Here is a 22,356-nt window from a genome sequence, read left to right on the forward strand (position 1 = left end):
TTCGCCCAGTGGGTTAAGCTCAGATTCTGCTCAAACTCTGGGTCTGGCTTCTCCACCCTGGACCTCCACTTGGCTTAGTCACACCCAGACCTGCCTGGACAGCTTACTCAGATTCAGCTGAAAGGTTCTATCAGAGCTAAATGACTGTGCACCCCCTTAGCCGCATGGTGTATTCCTGCACCCCTCATCTGAGATCAGAGCAACCGCAGCCAGAGTTTGAGCTGGTCAGCTAGGAAAAGACACCCATGCAAAGAACCCACCTGCCAATATAGGAGACATAAGAGATGCAGGTTCGATCCCTGGGTCGGGAAGATCCCCTGGAGGAGGGCATGGCCACCCACTCCAGTCTTCTTGCCTGGAGAATCCTCATGGACAAAGGAGCCTGGCGGGCTACAGCCAATGGGGTCACAAAGAGTCTGACACGACTCAGTGACTCAGCACACAGCACCGTGACAAGTGAACATCAGGACCCATGGAACCCTACGGAGGCCAAGTTACAGTCATGAAGCCCGTGAGGCAACCAGGAAAGGTGTTTGTGGGGAAGCACTTCCATGAACAGGTGAAACAGAACAGGGACGTGAATGATGCCAAGAGGGCGTTTCTCAAAGATGACGCCATCAGAAGTATCTAGATCTCCTACATCCGCTGGGTCGGAATAACTGAGGCCAGAGCTCGGGAGCCTGAGTTTGACCCAAGTCATCCTGGTGGTTCTTACGGACTCCAAGAGAACCACGGCGGAAAGAACTGTATGCTTAGGACACAGAGCTGCAACCAGGACGTGCATCAAGTTTAGGGGGGTTCTTGCTGGATTTCTCTTACCCCACACTTTTTGCTACTGCTACTTTACAATGAAAAGTGAAGTACTTTTACTTATGATGAAACATAAAATAGAAATAAAACCAAACTAAATTAAAAGTAGAAAGGAAGAAAGAGGAATTGGATGGAGGCCTAGAGATAGGGACAGAGGTAGGCAGCCACTGAATAGCCCAGGTGAGAGATGATGAAGACAGGGCTGATTCAGTGCAGGTATAGAAGGAACAGACCTTTAGACCTAGACTTAGAAAGCCCTGGTTTGAGTTTGTGAAATCTGAATGCAATAATTGCTGGCATCATTGCCCACTTTCCATATGCCAGTTACTATTCCCAGAGCTTTCCATAAGTCATCTCATCCTATTATCACAGAAACATTTGGGGATAGATATTATGATCACCCCAATTTTTCAAACAAGGAAAGTGAGAAACAGGTTAAGTAACTTGCCCAAAGACACACAGCTAGCAAGTAACAGAGCTGATAAATAAGTATGAATGCGCTTCGTTTAGTACTCTGCTCTGTATGTCAGGGAACAGCTTTTCTCTCTTTTTTTCCTTCTTTTTTAAGTGGCCAAGTATTCCCTTTAATCAGTAGGAAAACTTCCGACACTTCCCCATGACTTCAAACTTGTCTGTTCCCCAAAGGGTCAACCCTCGCTGAGATCAGCACCACCTGAGACAGACTCTGAACTGGACCCACTGAGAAATACCATCCCCACCATGACCAGTCCATATGGCCACAGGAAAGCCCTGTAGAGACCAGCCTCTTCACACCACGTCTGCCTCGTGACTTGGAGGTGTTACCTGCACTTCCCTGACCTGGCTCATTACCCAGAGTGTGCGTTTCAGTGTCAGGACACCTGGGCTCCAGTCCCAGCCCTGCCACCTGTCGGCTGTGGGATCACGGGCAACTCACTCACCCACTGGCCCTGCTGCCCCCCTGGCCAAACATTGGGCGGCTTTGCAAAGCCCTGCAGGTGATTCCAAAGTGCCACCAGCGTGGAGCACCTTTGGTTTGCCTCTCCAAGCTTTTTGTTTCTTATATTCCTTAAAATGGGAGTAACCCTTCACAAGCAAAACTTCTTGAGCACTGATTAGGCATTTTCTCATTGAGTCACCAGAAAAAGTCCACAAATCCAGAACTATTTATCCCTTAGTTTGCTTAGTGGCAGAGCTGAGACCCCAACCCAAGTGGTCAGACTCTAGGCACAGTTCTTTTTACCGCCTGCCATCTCTCCATCAGCAGTTTCAAATACAGATGTTCTACAGATCAACCAAGACACCCCTAGTATAATGCCTAGCATGTTAGACAATAAATGGAAAAACTGAATTATTAACTTGAGACGAAATTTATTCTAACCTATACCTTTCAAGGTGTCTTGGATTCCACAACCCTAGCCTCTGCCGCCCAAAGCACGGAAGGCATCAAGTTCCTTTTCTGTGATTATTTGATGCATAAAAATAAAAATCAGGGTCCTTACTTACCCCCAGTCCTGGATTTCTCAGATCAACTTCGCTCAGCCACAGTCTACACCGGGGAGATCCTCTGGGGCCACTACAATGCAGTCTGTTTTCTGGAGTAGAGACAATGATGGCCTTCCATCCAGGGCACAGCTTGCGCTGTATCGTCTCTGTCTTCATGAGGATCTTACTTAAGGTAATCTTTTGACTGTTGTATTTGGATAGCCCGACGACACACTGATGCATTCCAGGGGTTATGGTCACGGCTTGTCGGCCCAGTGGGCTGGCTGAGGGCTGTCCCTTCTTCTGGGGATACTCTGGGTCATAAGGAGGTGTGTGAAGGGCCCAGCATGTCAGCAAAGCCTTCCTTAAAACCCACTGCCCATGTTCCCTGTGTCAGGATCACCTGTGGGGCTTCTTAAAGCATCCAAGGACTCCACGCCCAGAGCTTCTGATGGAGCGGGGCTGTGCATTTAGACCTAGTGCTCGGGTCACGTTGATGCTGCTGGTCCAGGGACCACTCTGGGTTCCAGACACAGCCACCATATCACCTGGGCCTTGTGAGGCTGATTCCTGGCGATTCCGACAGTGACTCTGAGGCCACCTCGTGCCTGCCCTGGTCACGGAACTCCTCCTCTCTTTGGTCATGCGCGGCCAGAGGTCCACGAGGAGGCGCCTGAGGTGGTGATGTTGGGCCGAGCCAGGACCAGGGGTCTAGAACCTCCGCTTGTTGGATCAGACGACTTCCAGGGCTGAACAGGGATGGTCTGCAGTTAAGGAAGCCTTGCATGCCAGGAGTGAAGAGCAAAGTCCAGAAGAAAGGCAAGGCTCCAACATCAAGAAAGCCTTTTATTTATTTGTTTTTGGGTCTCAGTTATGGCACGTAGTGTCTTCGGTCTTCACTGTGGCATGTGGGATCTGGTTCCTTGACCAGGGATCTAACCTGGACCCCCTGCATTGGGAGCTGAAGAAGAGGCAGAAAATGACTATGCAGTCTGCTTCGGACTGGGAGGGGCTCAGAGTCCTGGGAAGCAACTGTGCCAAAGCCACATGAAAATGTCCTTGTGATGGATGCATGCTTGTTACCTAAAACTTTTTGTCTGGTGCTTAGTAAGGTAAGAAATTGATCTTGAGAAACCATTTTGGTAGAAAACGTCAGATGTCGGTGGCTTTTACCCGCCAGAGACGGTGAGCGCACAGCTCCTCTGGCTGACCTAGAGTTGCCCCACTGCCTTGGATTGGCTGGTTGTCCCATCTCGGGGAGCATCACCCTCATTCATTTTGAAATTCCACTTTGCTCCTCTGCACTATGATGAGGAGCAAACGAGATGGCAAAGCTGAGGTCAGGAATGGCTAACTGTTTTCCCCGAGAACACAGGGGAGCACTGGCAGGGCCCTGAGCCTCTCCTCAGCTCCGCCATCCATCATTCAGGCTCTCGTTGACATTTCCAGACCAAATGAGGACACACTGCTTTAAATGAAAAAGGAATATGACCTAACCTAGGAGTTGAAAGTTTTTAGTAAGAAAAAACGTTGTACCCTGCTTCGTCATAACAAAGAAAAAAGTTTTCAACTAATTGCTCTTCAGTTGGTAAATTGTTTTTATTGGAGCATCTTCATACCATGGGGCCAATGCACGTGCTCCAAAATGCAGCGGGACCCAGGTCAGAGAGGCCTCATTTCCTTTCCCGAGCGCCTCTAATGAAAAGAACACCAGAACGAGAATGTTGAGCAGTTTCTGCTGGTTAGCACATTTTTGTTTCGTCTTTCATGTGCTTGCTTCTAAATGGAGTCTTAATTGCATTGAACACTGTATTGAACCTTGGCGAAAATAAGGTTCAGTAACAGACAAGTATTAAGATGAGTAAGCACAAAAATGGAACGGGAAGTGAAAAAAATTCCAGGGTGATGGCTGACAGTTAAAAATGAGAAAGGCCAAGGCGACTCCCAGAGCTGATAATGGTCTTCAGTGTAGTAATTATGCTAAAAGGGGTCTGGAATATAATGGTGGAGACAGGGGAGTTTGATAATGCTCCACGCTCTCTTCTGAAGGCTTTCTGAAAACATTTTTCTGAACTCAAAAGAGGTCCATAAAGTGGAATTTAGAGACTTCACCAGGCTGAGTGGTCACATGGGTGTCATTTGAGAACATTCTCAGACCAAGAGAACGTGACTGCCGTCACCACCCAACGGGGAGGGCTCTGCGACCATTTTCGGCCACATTTTGATGACAAGGTCAAGTCTAAACACTCCTCTGACCCAGGGGCCTCAGCACACAGATGCTTTGTAGATTCCTTTCTTTTCGCTGGTGGCTCAGACGCTAAAGAGTCTGCCTGAAATGCAGGAGACTTGGGTTTGATGGCTGGGTCAGGAAGATGCCCCGGGGAAGGAAATGGCAATCCACTCCAGTATTCTTGCCTGGAGAATCCCACAGACAGAGCAGCCTGGAGGGCTATAGTCCATGAGGTCACAAAGAGTCAGAAGCAACTGAGGGACTTCACTTTCTTTTCATCCCAGTGCTTTAATTCTGTAATGTCTACCGGATGTCTGTGGACAGTAACAAAACCAAAACCAGTCCAACACAAGAACAATGCTGGGGTTAGCAAGGACATTTAGTGTCTCATCTAGTCTCTGACGGGGGCAGATACTTTGGGGCCTGCTCAGGGAGGCTTCTGTATAACTCCCAGAACATGTGATATGGCTGAGTTGACATTCTCAAAAATATGGGAGAATCAGCTTTAAGGCGATAAGAGTGTTTTTCCTGAGGCTTAAGCATAAAGATGAAGGCAGGGGAGGGGACACCTCTTCTGAATACTTTCATGGAAAGTTATTCTACTTTGTGAAGGAAGAGCTGGAAAAGCACATGAAACTCTATTCCACAAGGTTTCATTCACTGTTAGCAGGGAACCTGATTCATTCTTTCCTGAAGGTGGTGTTCGGGCTGCCTGTGTTCTGTATCTGATCATTGCTAGCATCAGCCATCAGATTACCCCGAGCAGTCGCCAAGCATAACCCCGCTGATGCCGTTATGGTCTTTCATAGCATTCTCCTTTCCGCCCCCAGCCTGTACTGCCACCTGTCACACCGCCTACAGCTCCGCAGGGTGACTTCCAGGGGGAATTTTGTTTGCTTTCCAAGGGAGATGGGCCAGAGAGTCACTTCCCCTGAAACTCTAAAATGATGCCCACAGATTTGATGGCTCAGTAACTGGAGCACCCACACGGGGGAGATGATTCCAAAATAAGTGAAAACCACCCCAGACCTCCATCTGATCATCTCCCCCCCTCTCCACCCCTGGGGTGGGCAGGCTGGGATGATGTGGCCAGCCCATGGGGGAGGGTAGTGAGGATTCTGGAAAGAAGATCTTCAGGCCCAAGATGGCACATGGCAAAATATCTTTCATAGCCTTGCCTGTGGTGACCACGGACGACGTCCCTGGTCCTCAAAAAGCATCTCTAGCCCCCTGGATGCATCAGAGGCACCTATGCTGGAAGGAGAGGCGGATACTGCCCTCACTCACTCTACCCATCCCCCACCCCGGACGGAGCCTTCTCTCTTCAGAAACTTGAGCAGCTGGTCTGACCTTTGTGGAAATAAAAAGCAACCAAATGGGTGTCCCTGATGGCTCAGATGGTAAAGAATCCACCTGCAATGCAGGAGACCTAGGTTCCATCCCTGGGTTGGGAAGAACCCCCTGGAGAAGGGAATGGCTACCCACTCCAGTATTCTGGCCTGGAGAATTCCATGGACTGTGTAGTTGAAGGAGTTGCAAAGAGCAACTTTCATTGAAACTGAAAAGAGAAAGCGGGGAGGCTATCAAGTCAGCTCTTGCTGTAGCAAGGGAGGCAGCAGCCAACACTTGCCTTTGGCAGAGACTCAAGGGCAGGCAGAGGGGTGGGAAAGATATAGAGAACAGGGAAGGCTCCTCCCTGATTGGAGGCTGCTGGCCGTGGGAAGCTGGGGGCGGGCCAGTAGGAGCGGAGCTCCTATGTGATTGGTTGGGGGCCACGTTTGGCTTTCTCCGGTTGGCTGCGAGTTGGAAGTGAGAACAAAAATTAGGGAAGCTGGCAGTTGTTAAGCGAGTCCCGGCCCCCCCACCTTTTTTTTTTTTTGCCCAACTGCTAGAATGATTATTGCTTCCTGGACTGGTTGCTAGAGTTACTGGCCTGACCTCCTACAAGTCTGACGTACACAGCTGGCTGGCTTCCTGGACTGCACATCAATGTCCTAACAGACCCCTCCCCACGGTGCCCCCTCTCCCCACATTTACACGCCTAACTCTAAAACAACTGTTTTCTTAACACATCTTTCTTCAATCCTCACCTCCTCCTGGCAAAGCTTCGTAATTGTGAGGTCTCTGTGGACATTTGCTAAAAGCAACCCGGTTAAGGTGTGACGCACCCCGCAGTGCCTTCCCAGGTGCTTCTGCGTCTCTAAAGAAGACGCTGATTAAAGCTCATTCAGCTGCAACTCCGGAGAGTCCTGGGGTGTGACTCGGGGAAAGAATGCTGGCAGTAAAAGAGGGGAGTATCTTGGGTCACAGGTAATTATGTCCTGTGCAGTGGAAGGGCCTCTTTGATTTCACTGCTTTGCTCAGAGGACAGCCACAGCCAAGGACAGGCTGCACAGGGACGAGGTAGCAAGGGATTTGGTGCCACGTGGAGTGACACAATTCCTAGGACTTTCACCGGCCTCTCAGGTGGGAGATGGACTCAAAACACGTGGGCCATCAGCAACCATCTTGGGACATTTACAAAATTCCCTTCCTGTAGACTTAGGCTCAATATTTTGATGCTCATAGAGCATGTTCTGCCTACAATTCAAAACCCACAAGTAAGAAATTCAGCAGCTGGGGACTTCCCTGGTGGTCTCTGGGCTTCCCTGGCAGCTCAGTCGGTAAAGAACCTGCCTGCAACGTATTGGACCCAGGTTCGATCCCCGGGTTGGGAAGATACCCTGGAGAAGGAAATGGCAACTCCAGCATTCTTGATTGGAAAATCCTATGGACAGAGGAGCCTGGCGAGCTACCATTCATGGGGTCACAAGAATCAGACACGACTTAGGGACTAAACCACCACCGCCAGTGGTTAGGAATCCACCTGCCAATGCAGGAGACTGTGTTTTGTCCCTGATCTGGGAAGATTCCACATGCCAAGGAGCATGTGGAACTAAGCCTAATGCACCACAAGCACCACAACTACTGAGCCTGTGCGCCAGAGGCCAGAAACTGCAACTACTGAGCCCCAGAACTGGGGCTCCACAAGAGAAGCCGCCACAGAGAGAGACCCATGCAGCGCAACCAGAGAGTGGCTCCCGCTCGCCACAGAGAAAAGCCCCCACACGGCAATGAAGACTCAGCACAGCCGGAAATAAATACATCAAACTTACAAAAAAATCAGCTGAAAACTTTGGGAGAGAAGCTGCAGACCTCTGGGCCCAGACTGCCTTCCTCGGTCAATAGGAGGATTCGTGTCTGCCTGTCCCTGACATGAGATTCATTCCCGGTGCTGTGCAAAGTGTGGGGAATAGGTTATAAACAAAATCTGCTCCTATGCCCGAAAACCTCTCCATGATGGCAGAAGAGAAAGAAAACAGTTTGACTATTGAGCAAGCGTTAAACCAGAATGTGATGGGTATGGCAGGCAGTCTGCTGAAGGGATGCAGGCAGGAAGTAGCCTCGTTTTTAGGCGGCTCATGGATTACATCTCCAGGTTTCACAACGAGGAGTCAGATGACAGTTCGGGCCCATCTTCTCCCCAGACACTGGTAGCCAGGGCCTTATCTTCCCTGACTTTGCAAAGGGACACCTCCAGGCCCTGGAGGAAGCAATTGTGTCATAAGACTGGCAAGTGGCTTCCTTAACCATTAAAACGATTTACCCAAGTGTGGAAGGACAGAGAAAAAGAAATTTTGAAAGAAAAGGGAGAGGTCGGAAAAGGCTTTTTTCCCCTTCCTTTCAGCTACAGGGAGTAAGCCTCTATTCTTCACTTATACTTGCCCTTACAAAAGCCACCCGTCAGACAAAGGCAAATATTCTATGCTGTCACTTACATGGGGGCTTCTAGGTGGCTCATTGGTAAAGAATCTGCCTGGCAATGCAGGAGACCTGGATTCGATCCGTCGGTTGGGAAGATTCCCGGGGAGGAGGGAATGACAACCCACTCAGGTATTCTTGCCTGGGAAATCCAATGGACAGAGAAGCCTGGCAGGCTACAGTCCATAAGAGTCGCAAAGAGCCGGACAGGAGTGAGCGACTGAACACTCAAGGAGACATCACTTGTATGTGTAATTTAAAAAAATAAATGTACACAAAAGAGACTCACAGACACAGAGAAACTATTGGTTATCAGTGGGGAGTGGAAGCGGGGAGGAGCAACATGGGGAAGGGGATTAAGGGACAGAAACCACTGTATATAAACTAGTTTAGCACCGAGGCTATGTTGTACAGCACAGGGAACAGCTGTTATTTAGCAGCAACTTTAAAAGGAGTATAATCTATAAAAACATTGAATCGGAATTTGTACACCTGGCGCTAATATAATATTGCGAATCAACTATACCTTAATTAAAAAAACAAAAAACCACCCACACCTGACTCAGGAGTCGGGGGACTCCTGGTTCAGAGGGACCAGCCTGGCAAGGAAACGGCAGGCGGAGAAACCCGCGGGTGTGGGTGCGGTTTCCCCTTTCGGATGAGCTGTGCACCCCTCCCCCGCCCCCTGCAGCCAGAGAGAGGGCAGGGGGCTCCGTGGTCCTGGCGAGAGAAACCCTGGGGGCAAAGCGGGGATTCACTGGGCGGGCTTCGGTCTCCCTTCCTTGCCCCCCTCGCAGCCTTTACGCCCTCCCCGCCCCCACCCTCGGCCAGGCTCACGTTTTTCTCTCTGATCCTGACTCACAAGCTAAGGTTTCTATAATGGAAAAAGAGAGAGAAAAAAAAAAAAAACGAGCGTCAGGTGATGAGTCAGAGCCATTCAACAGCAATTTAAGACGCCCTGCTGGAAGGGCTGCCGCTGGGGCTGCAGCGGGAAGCAAAGGAGAACGCGAGCTGCCGGAACGTCGTGGGGTGGGGAGAGGGGAGGGGAGGAAGAGAGGGGCGGGAGCCTTAAGCACACAGGTTTTCTCCGCTTCTGTACAAGGAGTCTCTTTGCAACCTACCGCCCCTCGGGAAATGCGGACCCCCCACCCCGAGCCCGCCTCCCTCCAGCTGCTTTCCTAAAACCTCCCTCAGGAGGCCCTAGGTGGGTTTCTAGCAAAGCAATCAGAGCTCAAGAAAATATCTCCAGTAAATCATAAGGTCAAACTCTCCACCTTCAGATTGGTCCTGGCCGGATGTCCTCAGGCAGGTGATTGGTGGTCTGACCTCCAATAAAGTGTGCCCACCTGCTGCCATTGACTGGACATCGAATCATTCCTGCACTGATTCACTCTTTCCACAAGAATGGGGGTTAAGGTCAGCTTTGTTAAGGGCATTGCTCTGACGGTGTGGACATAGGACAGATGCTGCCTCTGTGTGTTTGGAGCTGTGGGGGTGGGGGATGGGGGTGGTCAGAGCCATCCAGCCCCCAGAGACGCTTGAGTGGGGCCCCAGGAGTCACCTGGGCCTTTCCAAGTGGCGCTAGTGGTAAAGAATCCACCTGCCAATGCAGGAGACACAAGAGACGTGGGTCGGATCCCTGGGTCAGGAAGATCCCCTGGAGAAGGAAATGGCAACCCATTCCAGTATTCTTGCCTGGCGAATGCCATGGACAGAGGAGCCTGGTGGGCTGCAGCCCACGGGGTCACAGAGTTTGACACAGCTGAGCACAGCAGGAGCCACCTGGCATGTGGTCTAATCCTGCTACACCCCACCGTCCTGAAGAAGGTTCAGTAGAGAGACCGGAAAAGCTTTCTCGAAAAATACCCAATAGCAGAGAAGCCTTCGATGGTGGCTAAGCCCTGGCTCTTGGCGCAAATCTGTGATTCAGCTGTGCAGCTGGGCAACTTCTTCGTCTTTACAGGCTCCCGGACCTCGGGTGCCTAGGTTCCCAGTATCTCTAGTCAGCTGGGTGATGCAAGTGATCCAAGGAATGCTGTTCACATTTACTGTCATCCTTGAGTACTTACTCTGGAATATGAGTCGGCATCTGTAATGGAGCAGAACTCTATGGCGCCTTCCTGGGACAGACCCCTTCCGCATATCCCCTGCCCCTCTCTGAAGTATCTAGGTAATAACAGGATGTGATGCACATTTTCTGAGTTGTATTGCAGGTGCTAATATGGAAGACGTTAACTACTTGATGACCAGGAGCATTTGATCATAATAACCCCTGTGACCCTGCCCCATGACCTCACCATCAACCAATCAGAGAACAGTACATGAACTGGAACTCCCCTTCATCACCTTCCCTGTGAAAAGGCTTGCCTGAACCTCATGGGGGAGTTTGGGGGCTTGATCACAAGCTGCCTTGGACTCCTTGCTCGATGCCCTGCAAACAATGCTGCGCTTTCCTTCATCACCACTGTCAGTAGATTGGCTTGACTGCTCGAGGGCGAGCAGATCCAGGTTTGGTTCAATAACACATCACTGTGTAATAAAGCTTCCTTCTCAGAGCACCGAGAAGGTCTTGCATCATTTCCACAGATCAATCTCTAGGTTCAGGTGTTAAAGAATAAATAAATCTTACCTTTGTCACTTGCCACTGGAGAGGAAGGGAAGCTTAATACTTGGTGACAGCATTATCAGCATCAGTACCGTGTCCTGCAAAGGCGGTGCTAGTGGTAAAGAACCTGCCTGCCAATGCAGGAGACGTAAGAAATGCGGGTTCGATCCCTAGGTGGGAAAGATCCCCTGGAGGAGGGCATAGCAACCCACTCCAGTATTCTTGCCTGGAGAATCCTGGACAGAGGAGCCTGGCAGGCTATGGTTCATAGGGTCACAAAGAGTTGAACTTGACTGAATCAAGTAAGCACACAGAATCTGCAAAACTCAGCCGAAGAAATCTTGCTCCCCCCACCAAGTTCTGTTGAAACTGGGTGACTAATATCAGAAAAATATAGTTTTGTGACCACAGGAGAAATTGTTTCAACAGTGAAATGTCAAATTCAAAAAATTAACTTCTAAATTTTTTAATATAACCTTGTAAGAATTATCAAATTGTTTTTGAGGATATGTCAGATTTTTATTTTTGCAACCCATGAACTTGGTTTTTGATATCCTGCTTCGGCATCAACCAGGTATCAATTTTAACACCCAGTCACACCCATTCAGCGAAAATGAACATTCAATGCATCTGTAGTCACTGAGGACTCTGTCACACTGAGTCTGCACAGTTCATGGGGAAGTTGGGGAGGGGTGAGGAAGGGACAATGAGGCAAATATCAAAGGGTAACCAAAATAGCTGAAGGAATTGTGAGCTCAAGAGCTGCTGACAAAGTTGGTCTTGCAGCTCACCAGACACCCATGCCCCAGGCACTTGTTTTGCGACCATGGGTTCCCAGGTGGTGCTAGTGGTAAAGAATCCACCTGCCAATGCAGCGAATGTAAGAGACACAGGTTTGATTCCTGGGTCGGGAAGATCCCCCGGAGGAGGAAATGGCAACCCACTCCAGTATTCTTGCCTGGAGAATCCCATGGACAGAGGAGCCTGGGGGACTGCAGTTTGTGGAGCTGCAAAGAGTGGGACATGACAGAGCACAGCACAGCCCTATTCAGATAAGCAGTTGAGCACCCAAACCCTCATCTTGTCCTCACTTCTGCTCTGAGTTCTTTTGTCCAGAGATCCTCCAGGGCTGGGACCTTGCCTTGTCTCCTAAGTCTTGAGGGTCTCCAAAGCCAACCCTGAAACCCTGAGCTTGGGCCTGTGCCCCTACTGGCTGTTGTCAGTTTCTCCAACAAGAACGAACTTTCACTGCACGCCCCTGCCTCGGCTGAGTCCCAGGTTTCTAGGATGGGCTGTTTCTGCCCCTGATTTCGCCTGAGCTGAAACCCCATAGTGATGGGAGAGCTGCCATATTAAGGATGGAAATGGGGACTGGATCAGAGCTTTACGTCAAAATAAGCTGGAATTAAAAAATCTTTAAAAATAAACAGGGAAAGGAAGAAAAACATATCATAGGTACAGGCATTTTTAAAAACAGCTCTTGTACCAAGCCTCATAATACCTGGCTTTGAGATGATACCCATTGTATCAGTTATAGGGAGGGGGGCCCTCATGGGAACTCATATCAGATAACTAGGGAAGGGCAAGTAGAAAGCTTCCTGCCACAGCATCTTCATCTTGATTAGGTGGCTAGAATAGCAGCAGGAAGGCTCAAAAAAAAAATTTTTTTTTGCCATGTAATTAAATGAATTGGAAATCCTTCTGTCTTTTCAAAGCAGGCTTATTAACATTTGATTAAAACGTTCACAATGCTTATGTATTCTTCGTTAAATTTAAATTTTTTATCCCGGAAAAAAAATCTCAGACATCAGAAAAGATACAAGAATAATATAATGAACTTCATATATCCTTTACCTGAATTCACCAATTAGTCATTTTTACACATTTTCACTTTTGCTCTCCTGCTTTCTCTCCCTCCCCTTCTCTTGTAAGAACAAAGACCTTCTCTTACCTAATTAGTACAACGAGTCAGTCAGGAGATATTTTAACAATGCCATCCTATTATCTAGCCAACTGTCCAGTAATATCCTTTTTTTCTGATCCAGGGTCTCGTCCAGGGTCATGCTTCGTATTTACTTGGTTGTCACACCTCCCTACTCTCCTTTAATCGGGACTAGTTCCTCAGCCCTTTTCTTCAATGCCACTGGCATTTTTGAAGAGGACAGGCCATGTGCTTTGTAGAAGTTGGCTCCATTTTATCTCTGATTGTTTCCTCGTGATTACAATCAGCTTCCCTCCTGATTAGAATCGGGTCACTCATTTTTGGCAGGATATCTACATCAGTGCTGTTGGATCCTTCTCAGAGCACCACCTCAGGGGGCTGTGATGCTGGTTCTTCTCATTACTGGTGATCAAGGAACTGCCATCCGAGAACTTTTCCAGCAGGCCAGTGGTTAAGACTCTCCCTTCCAATTCATGGGGGCACAGGTTTGATCCCTGGTCGGAGAACTAAGAACCCACATGCCACACAGTGTGGCCAAAACCCTCCACCCAAACCAAAACTGCAAAGTTTCCTTTTCTTCCTTTGTAATTAATAGCATTTTTAAGTTGTGGGAATTTAACTAATACAATACCATTGTATTAGTCAGGGTTTTCCAGAGAAACTAAACCAGCAGGACGTGCATCTGAGCATCTGTGCCTGCGCACACATACAGAGAGAGAAACTGATTTTAAGGAACCGATCAGTTGCAGGGGCTGTCAAGTCCACACTCTGCAGGGCAGGCTGGCAGCCTGGGGACGGAAATCTTACTTCCTCCGGGAACCTGGGTATTTTTCTCCAACCGCCTTCTACTTGTTGGATGAAGCCCACCCACATTATGAAAGATAACCCGCTTTGCTCAAAGACTACTGATTTAAATGTTAATTCATCTTTAAAAATACCCACACAAAGGCATTTAGACTGGTGTTGCCCCAAATATCTGGCTCAGCCAAGCTGACATATAGAACTAGCCATCACATTCTCCAAACTTTCATTCAGTGGTTTTAGCACCGTCGATAATTTTAGCTTTCATCAATCAGTATGACGATGGTTCAGAATAGCAAGGTGTCTCACTCTATCATCCCTTCTCTATTTACTAGCCTTTAAAAGAGTAGAAAGTTTCAGAGAAAGCCAAGTTTCCCAGACGTAGTATATATATTATATATATAAATGATGACTTTGATGTACGTGATTCCACAGTTTCATTTTTTAAAGTGATTAAATATCTTTTGGAACTTATTCAGAGTATATTGTGACATATGGAGCCAGCTTAATTTCCCCCCAGATAATTCCTCTATTTTCCTAACACCGTTTATTGAAAAGCCATGTTTTTCTCCAATATTTGATACGACACCTTTATAAAATTCTACATCCCCATAAATCTGGGTCTGTGTTTAATATACTTATTCATTCATTTTTTGGCTGCACTGGGTCTTCACTGCCGCTCAAGGGCGTTTCTCTAGCTGCAGTGCTGCTTCTGTAGCTGGGAGCACTGGCTCTAGGCCCACGGGCTTCATTAGCTGCTTCCTGTGGTCTCAGCAGCTGTGGCTCCAGGGCTTAGTTGCCCTGCAGCATATGGCATCTACCCGGATGAGGAATCGAACCAGTGTCCCCTGAATTGCAAGGATTCTTAACCACTTGGACCACCAGGGGAGCCCTATTTGGGTCTGTTTTGATCTTTATGTCCCATTCCATTGGTTTGTCTTTTCATGACCCATATTTCCTGTATTAATTACAGAGTTGCACAATGTGTTACCTGCCGGGAGACAGTCTCCTTTGGGTCTCTTGCATTTTGGCACATCTTTTGAGCAGAAGACGCCTTTGTTCTGGGCTGTCTTTCAAGGATATGTGTATAGCAGACAGCCTTGGGAGACAGAGGCAGTGTCTCCTGGAAGCCATGGGTATGCGTGGTCCTGCCCATCATGAAAGATGCGGGCTTCCTGAGGGCAGGGTCTCTTTCCCTTCACGCAACCCACCTGGCCAATTCAAGTCACTCTGGGAATTAAGGCTTGGGGAAGTCACACAGCAAAACGTTGCTAATGCTGACACTTCAGATTTACTTGGGGGTCCCATGTCTTCTACCAGCATCATGAAACTGTGGTGGGGTAGCTTCCTGGCTCTTAAGAAGGGTAAAATCTCCCACTCTTCCCAGTTCTTGACATTGTCCTGTAGGGGAGTCTTTCCTCAGCAGTCTTCTTGTTTAGGATTTTCTGGTGTCCTTGTATGTTTATTTGTTCATGTCAACTTCAGAAGTAGTTCACCTAGTTCCCAAAGTTAATTAGTCAAACAAGAACTTGTATTTTTATAAGAGTGTTAATGTCATTAAAACTTGTATTTTTACATGAGTGTTAATTTCACAAGTTTCTTTGGTGGCTCAGTAGTGAAAAACCTGCCTGCCAGTGCAGGAGATGCGGGTTCGATTCCTGGGCCAGGAAGATCCCCTGGAGAAGGGAATGGCCTCCCACTCCACCATTCTTGCCTGGAGAATCCCATGGACAGAGAAGCCTGGTGGGCTATAGTCCACACGGTCATAAAGAGTCAAACATGACTTAGCGACTGAAACAACAATTCCACAAAGTCATTTAGGGTGAATTTCTGACCTCACTTTTAAAAGATTTCTTTTTTTTTTTGTTTTCTCATAGTCAGTCTTGTAGTCCAGGTTATCAGTTTGCACTTGAACTATAGCTCTTCTTAAAATCATATATTGAATTTTGTTTCACACAAAAAAGGAGAAAACCCTTTTTCAAAAGCAGGATGAAAAGCATCGTGGCCAAAACATGGCCTGTCATTGGACAGGGTCTGGGTTTCATCTGTAAAATGAGCAGACCCTACAGGGCTGTCATGAAGAGTCAATGAATTCATGTGTGTGGATCAGGCATGGTAAGAGCTCAATAAATGGTAGCAATTGCTCTTATAATTATTTCTTTTTTTGTAATAGTGATCTGCCCTCCCCCCCGCCCAAAATCTCAGCTCTAGCCATTTTAATATGTGCAGATCTGTTGGTGAGGAAGCTCAGGATAGCTTTTACAAAATAGGAATGATTTATTGGACACCTATCCAACATGGCTACATTAACTTGATGAATATGGTTATGACCGTCTATAAATAAAATCCTCTCCCTCAAATGTATCTTTTCATTAAAAAACACTTTACGTTTCTCATGGAGGCCACCACTTCATCATTTTTACAATTTAATGAGGATGAAACACTTATGCAGAAGGGATAGTAATGGATGGCTTTGTTCTATATCAGAACTATTATAATTCTGAGTCCTCTGCCCTTGAAAATGTTTGCTTCACAGATTAATGTTGACTGGAGCTGTTATATAAAATACTCTGTAAAAACAGGCCACTGAGGCAATTCAGAATTAAGTAGAAAAAAATCCTCATTTGCTTTTCATTTTCTGGACATGTGTAGAACCCAAATAATGTTATCGTCTCATAATGATAAATTAATGCAAAATATGACAAACAATGCAAAACTTTGTAAAAAAGCTCAAATTTGAAATAAAAACAAACCAAAAAATCCCACAACAATGGAGGGCACAGCAGTCTTCCCTGTTTTTAACTGGAATTTGGTTATTTACTTTATTCCAAGGTATAGTTTTCAATTCTCATTATTTTATTTGCCTATTAAACACTCTGCCTTTTATGCCATAATAAAGGGTCTGAGCGATTCCAGGGTAATATGCTAGCCTTTTGTTGTTTCAAGCCTAAATCTGAAATGTGAAGGGAGTGCCGAGTTGTTGGGAATAGGTTCCCAGGCACGGTAACCTTTTGCAGAGGCTGGAACAGAAGTCAGGCAAGACCCACGAAGGGGTCTGGAGCAGCCAGCTGGGATGGGAGGTGTGGCCTCCCAGCCTCACACCATGCCCCTGGCCCCAAGACCCATTCCAGCTAGGAACCAAGAAGCGAGTTCACATCAGCTGGTAAGGCAACCAGCCTATTTATAGTTTCTCTCAGAAGGTTCTTTGCAACCCCCATGGACTGTAGCCCACCAGGCTCCTCTGTCCATGGGATTCTCCAGGCAAGAATACTGGAGTGGGTTGCCATGCCTTCCTCCAGGGGATCTTCCCGACCAGGGATCGAACTCATGTCTCCTGAGTCTCTTGCACTGCAAGCGGACTCTACCCACCAAGCCACTGGGGAAGCCCATCAGAAGGTTCTAGCTAAAACCACATTCTCTATTTTTCCTGAGGAGTATTTTCCATGGGCCTCTCCAGGTCCATTCTCTGCCCACCCCACCCCAGCCCCAGTCTGCTCTGTGCCCCAGGAGGCTGCCTAGGTGAACTGCCTACCAGGCTGCCTTGCTCGAGCTTCTGGTTGGGTTTAGCCTTCTGGTGGGAGGCTGGGGGGCAGATAGGGAGGTCAGGGCATCTCTCCTCCTTGGTGGCCCTGGGTTGGCCGCATCCCCTCAGGGCCCCAGCCCTTCCCCAGAGCTGGGCTGCTGGCTCCGGGTTCCAGGACCTGCTCCCTCCTTCAGTCTCACACTGGTAAGGTCTCCACCACAACCGGGTGCTTGATTAAAGTGATCTCCCCCTAGCCTCACCCACATGCTTTTCTGCTTCTGGTTCCTACAGACTCGTCTCACTTCCCCACCTTGCGGGTGCCGTCTGTTGTCTGCTGGGGTGGGTGTGAGTTTCTTAGGACCGCCGTAACAAATTACCACCAACTGGTTGGCTTGGAAGAGTAGAACTTCATTCTCTCAAAGCTCTCAAGTCCAGGAGTCCAACAGCCAAGTGCCAGCTGTTGACAGGGCCAGGCTCTCTCGGAAGGCTCTAGCGGAGACTCTGTTCTAGACATTTCCCTTAACTTCTGGTGCTGCTGGTCAGCCAGCCTGGGCATCGTGGGCTTGTCTTGTAGCTGCCTCACTCCAGTCTCTGCCTTCTTCATGACACTGTGTCTCTGCATCCCTTCTCTTCCTAGAAAGACACCAGTTGGGACTTCCCTGGTGGTCCACTGGCTACGACTCTGCTCCCAAGACAGGGAGCCTGGGTTTGATTGCTGCTCAGGGAACTAGATCCCACGTGCTGCAGCTAAAGATCCTGCGTGCCACAACTAAAACCTAGTGCCGCCAAATAAATAGATAAATATTAAGAAAAAAAAAAGACACCAGTCATATTGGCTAGAGGGCCCATGCTACTCTAGGATGACCTCACCTTCACTTGATGACATCTGCAAAGACCATGTCCAAATCAGGTCACATTCCCAGGCAATGGGGTGAGGACGCCCTCTCCTTCTGGGGACTCAGTTCAACCCACAACAGGGCCGGAGCAATGTCAGGCCCCCGGGTGTGTCTCTCTCCCTCCAGACTCTCCTGCCGCCAAGTCTCCTCCGCTGGTCCTTCCCCCCCGCCCCTCAAGACGCTCCCCTGATTGATTTTTCCAATCGCCTCAAATGAAGCCCCCTGAGAACTCTTCTTTCTCATCTGGCCCCGTGACTGCCGCCCTAGGGCATTCACTTCTTTGCCCTGCCCCGGTCTCCTGAGGATCCTCCCCACCGCCCGGACCTGAGCCGCCTGTGCCCTTTCTCTGCCGACAGGGAGGAGTGCAGGCATGCTATACACATGAAGGGAAGGACTGTGAGTTGAAAGTCTCTTCTCTGTCGTGTCTGCACTGAAATGGACCACGACTGCAGAACTGCTGCTACCAGCATAGCCCTCATAGCCCCGAGGGGAATCGGTTTCTGAATGAAACGAGAATGATGTGGGCAGAGGAGAAACTGAAAGGAAATAGACACAGAGAGCGGAGCCGCTGAAGACGTCCTAGAGCAGCTGGCTCAGCCAGCCCGGAAGCCTGTCTCATCTCTGGACTTTCAAGCATGTAGCCAAAAAAAAAGGTCCACGCTACCTCTGTCAGTGTGGCTTGGGGTTTCTCTTCCTTGCAGTCAAAGACAAGTACATGATGAATATTTTCCCTTTTTTCTAAGTCTAAGCAGATGGGGGGAAATGAAAGACAAATCAGAAGACAAGTTCTCTGGATGTGGGGTGGCCAGATCAGGATTTGAGGCCGCCTGGTTCTCAGTGTCAGGATATCTATGGGGATAAATAACTTCTACTCTCCCCGGATCCCAGGATTTTCAGCCCCAGCAGTTCTGTCCTGAGTGGGTGCCACAAACTGGCTTCTGGCTTGAAGTCCAAAGGCAGGAGAGTATGGGGTGAGTTAACCTCTGTAGGGCTTGGGAAGAACAGGTCACCAAACTAGACCCGGGGAGAAGGCAGCTTTTCCAGGTGTCTGGAATAAGGCGTTGGAAAGAGTAGAGATAGCAAGTCTGTTCAGTCAGAAGAAAGGCGGCAATTATAGAGCTGGGTCACAGAGGCAGTGGACTTCTGGAAAGAAATGAGGACTGAATACACATATTTACATACAACTCACTAAATGACAGTGAGGATGGTGAAAAAGGAATTTTTAAAAAAATGTATCAATTCAAAGAGTTGGAGAGAAGTCAATATTGACAAATATAGAAGCTGAAAAGCAGATAGATGGGTGGTGAGTAACTTAGTCCATTCAGAGAGCTGGCTTCAAAGGTTTGTAGTAAGGAAGCTATACAATAACTCAAATCGCATACACGCCCATGCACACACGCACACCCACTGCAGGAATCAGCAGCACTAGCACCTCAGGAAGCATCCATGAAGGTGGGGCAGCACGTGGAATCAGACGGTTAAGCACCCCCCACCATCCATTCCTGGGTTTCCCTGGAGGCTCAGATGGTAAAGAATCTGCGTGAAATGCAGGAGACCTGGGTTTATCCCTGGGTTGGGAAGATCCCCTGGAGGAGGGCATGGCAACCCACTCCAGCAGTCTTGCCTGGAGAATCCAGTGGACAGAGAGCCTGGCGGGCTACAGTCCCTGGGGTCACAAGAGAGTCAGACACGACTGAGCGACTAAGCACAGCACAGCACCACCCATTCCTACACAGCACAGCACCTCCCTGGTGGCTTAGTCTCTGGAGAGGGTGAAATCCAGGGTCAAGGGCTTGGGGACAGCTGGCACACGCAGGATGTAAATGAAGGCTTACACACCGAATGCTAAGCTCCTCCTCTCCTGCCACCTGACTCAGAGCTCAGGACAGTCACACTCTGGTCTGAATCAAAAAATATCTAAAAACGCCAACTTCTGGGTTCTGCAATAAAATGGCTCATGCAGATTTCCCTAGCATGAAAACCATGCGCACAGAACTTCCAAGCAGCTCTTCAGATCCTTCCCTTAAACATGAACTGATGGCCAAGAACCACAAGACATTTGAGGAAAAGCAGCATGGAGGGACCAGAGAGACAAGACAGGAGGAGAATTCTTCAAAACACCCCTGGGCATAGTCTAAAAGCTAGAAGAGAAGACACTGTCATAATGGACGACAGTGCTGGAGACCATCAAAAATAGTTTAGATAATTAAAAAGACTCTGAATCAAAGCTGGTAGGAATTAAGAAAAAATAGATAGGGAATTCGGAAAATAAACTGAGGATTTTTCAAAAGTAAAACAATCAAAAAAGTAGGAGGGAGAGGAGAGAAAGGATAAGAAAGACATGATAAGAAAATTAGAGCCTGGTCAAGAAGGAATAGCATCAAAATAATGGGAGTTCTAGAGGAAGCGATGTGGGTTCGATCCCTGGGTCGGGAAGATCCCCTGGAGAAGGAAATGACAACCCACTCCAGTATTCTTGCCTGGAAAATTCCACGCTCAGAGGAGCCTGGTGGGCTACAGTTAATGGTCACAAAGAGTTGGACATGACTGAGCACGCATGCACACACAGAGGAAGCAGGGGACATGCAAGGGAGAGAATGAAAATTCCGGAACCCAAGGACAGGAGTTTCTGCATACAAAGGGCCCACTGAGCGGCCAGCAGAATGGCTATAAATGGATGCTGCAGCAATATACATCACCATGAAATTTCAAATTACTAGAATCCAAGAGATGATTCTACAACCTTCTAAAGAGAAACATGTTTTCATACAAATGATCAATAACCAGGATGGTTTGGGCTTTGCAATAGCAACACTGAAAGCTCAAATGGAGGAATGCTTTCAAAGTTCCCAGGGAAAATGGCTTTCAACTGGAATTCTACACCCAGCTCAGTGTCAATCAAATGGGAGAGTAGAATAAAAATGTTTTCACTCAAGACCTTAGGAAAAAAATCTCCCTCCTGTGTTTCATTTCTCAGCAAGCTATACAGAAAAGTTCCCCACCAAAAAAAAAAAGCAATAAATCAAGAAAACAAAACAAAACAAAAAGACATGGGATACACAATATAGGAGGTGACAAAGCAGAGGCAAAGAGGACCCCAAGATACTTGTAAAAGGCTCTTTCTGTCTTCCAAACTGGATTTCTTCAGAAGCTTCCAGGAGAAACCTCTTTAAGATGATGAAGTTGATAGAATGTTTAGTGTGTCTGACCATTTTGAGGGGCGATTTACTAAACCAAGAAAGATTTGGAGGCTGAATTAGTAAAAATATATAGAAAAGAAAGCACATTTTTAAAAGAATAATTAACTCCAGGGAAACCAAACTATGACATTGTGCAGAGAAGTAAAAAACTAGTTTTAGTACACTAGGTAGCTGATGTGAAAATAGCATTTATGTGAGCATAATAATGTGACAGGGAATATTGAAAGAAAGAAAGAAAGTGAAGTCGCTCAGTCGTGTCTCTGCAGCCCGGTGGACTGTAAGCAACCATGCTCCTCCGCCCATGGGATTTTCCAGGCAAGAGTACTTGAGTGGGTTGCCATTTCCTTCTCCAGAGGGTCTTCCCAACCCAGGGATTGAACCCAGGTCTCCTGCATTGTAGGCAGACGCTTTACCATCTGAGCCACCTGGGAAGTCCTGGAATATTAATATTAATCTAACTAAATAAATCTAATATAATAATCTAACTAAATCTGTTCATGGGATTTGCCAGGCAATAGTACTGGAGTGGATTGCCATTTCCTTCTCCAGCAGATCTTCCCAACTCAGGGATTGAACCCAGGTTTCCTGCATTGTAGACAGACGCTTTACCGTCTGAGCCACCAGGGAAGAACGCAATATAATAATAAATAAATCTAACTAAGTATTAATCTAACTAAAATTACTCTAAAGCTGTATTGGGTGGATACAAGTGTGCATTTGCAGCTGGGGCAAATGGCAAGGTATGTGTGATGTTGTTCAGTCGCTCAGTCGTGTCTGATCCTATTCTACCCCATTGACTGAAGCACACCAGGCTTCTCTGTCCTTTACCATCTCCTGGAGTTTGCCCAAACTCATGTCCACTGAGTTGGTGATGCCATCCAACCGTCTCATCCTCTGTCGTCCTCTTCTCCTTCTGCCCCCAATCCCTCCCAGCATCAGTCTTTTCCAATGAGTCAACTCTTCACATGAGGTGGCCAAAGTACTGGAGCTTCAGCTTTAGCATCATTCCTTTCAAAGAAATCCCAGGGTTGATCTCCTTCAGAATGGACTGGTTGGATCTCCTTGCAGTCCAAGGGACTCTCAA

At 47.9% G+C, this 22,356-nt stretch overlaps 1 non-coding gene across 1 annotated transcript; it reads right to left on the reverse strand.

The window, feature by feature from the left end:
* Positions 1-21,631: 21,631 nt before the first annotated feature.
* On the reverse strand, positions 21,632-21,703 carry TRNAC-ACA (transfer RNA cysteine (anticodon ACA)). Its single transcript has one exon. It is a non-coding gene; the product is annotated as a tRNA-Cys (tRNA).
* Positions 21,704-22,356: the final 653 nt, after the last annotated feature.

This window comes from Ovis canadensis, chromosome 10 (genome assembly GCF_042477335.2).
Source record: "Ovis canadensis isolate MfBH-ARS-UI-01 breed Bighorn chromosome 10, ARS-UI_OviCan_v2, whole genome shotgun sequence".
In the NCBI taxonomy this organism is placed as follows: Eukaryota; Metazoa; Chordata; class Mammalia; order Artiodactyla; family Bovidae; genus Ovis; species Ovis canadensis.